A 1,746-nucleotide genomic window follows, 5' to 3' on the forward strand; every position below is an offset into this window, starting at 1 on the left:
TGCCATTACTAACTTACTTAAACGACTCTTTGATGCTTATCTTCTGGGACCAAACCGTTAAGTAAAAGTAATTAGGTTCTAGCCCATTAGCCTATCTTACTTCAATTTAGCATATTGAAAAGTGAGCAATCCTAACTGCAAAAGTTTTAAAGATTAGTTGCAAAATAATTCAGCATATATTTACTTTTATTCGAAGTAATTGCGGAATTCATTTGAGCCAAGCTATATTTCATCGTATTGCACTGCAGAGGAATGCACAGGTGTGCATAATTCATTCTAATTTTAGGCGTTTCATCATTTTGAATATAGAGGAAATTCTTTTGAAGAGTTGCTTTTTGAGTATCGTCCTTAGTCCAATGATTATGAAAATCTTAGCTTAAGCGAACAAGTTGTTGTTTCATTTACGAGTCCCTTTGTATTTAGCGTTCTCTACTTTTATGAATTTATGCTGATCTATGCTGCCGAATTAAAAACTTGTAGTGACGTTATTTCGTCCTACCATCATATTTCCAGCGATTGTAACGCCAATGTAATTTTATAACACTCATAGAAAATTCCCTTCAATCCAAATTACTTTGAAGTCCACTAGAAATGCTCCCAAAATTCATTTAGGCCTCTGCATTAAAATACAACCCAGTAATGGCAGTAAGAGAGAATGAGGTAAGTCAGTCAATTATTTATAGTCAAATTCTCTGCTCATTTCCAATAAAATATCGCAACTTCCCGACCCATAAAAGGAGTGTTCACTTCTATTCCAAGGGTGTAGACAGATCTTGTTGCACCAGTCAAAGCGAACAATTCCACTAGTCAATCCGTTACAAGTTAAAAGGTATCCACAACATATCCCATATCACTATGCGTGGATATTATCATTTCTTGAATTAAAATGGTGTACGCTGATGGGTAGGGGAACGCTCCGTCGCACACTGGCATGCTACCGCATCTATGGCTTTTCACGCACAAAAGATAGTAGTTATCACTTGTTAAGTAGCATGTAAAAGCGCGATCATTTAGACATTGTGCGTGGGAATTTGTGGAGATTGCGAACAAATCTTTCAGTAGCATAAAGCGATGACGCTGTTTGTGGAGCTATTGGTGTCAATCCAGGCCAGACTTCATTCAAATGCGTTGGAAACTTGCACAAGTTGTGGACAATAACAACTGCTGTTACCTGTAAAGGCTAAAAGGATTACAATCAAACGCCAAACGTAAAGGTACGGATGCAAGACAAGAAAATACTCCTGTTTCGACTCATCTATATTAATCAACGAATTTGTGAAGCAATCTCCGAATACCTAAGGTGTCTACAGGTAACTGAGATCAAGAACTTCAGAATTGTAGGAATAGTGTTGGCGTACTTAAAGCACATCGGTTGCTTTAACGGTAACAATGCGAATAAACCACTGTCCATAATGCGCATTTTTAATGGTTATCCATCAAAATAAGGAAGTGGGGAGAAAGGCCACGCTTAAAAATAAACTCCTGGTTCCAGCCACACGCTTAAGCACGCAGACCGCTCGAAGCAGGGCATGGCACTTCCGCATACTCGTGAGGTTGGTTCGTGCGTCTTACTATTTCAAACTCAATACAGGCGAATTGCAAATCCTGCGTCAACGTCGGATAAAACAACTTATTTCACTATTTTGAATTAACTCAAGCATATAACATCGGCTATCTGCAATATCTTTGACTTCTTCACAGGGGTGGCAAAAAACAAACGCGTTTATTTTTTTAGTGGCCGAAGCC

The sequence above is a fragment of the Echinococcus granulosus genome (assembly GCF_000524195.1).
Source record: "Echinococcus granulosus chromosome Unknown EG_S00045, whole genome shotgun sequence".
NCBI lineage: Eukaryota > Metazoa > Platyhelminthes > Cestoda > Cyclophyllidea > Taeniidae > Echinococcus > Echinococcus granulosus.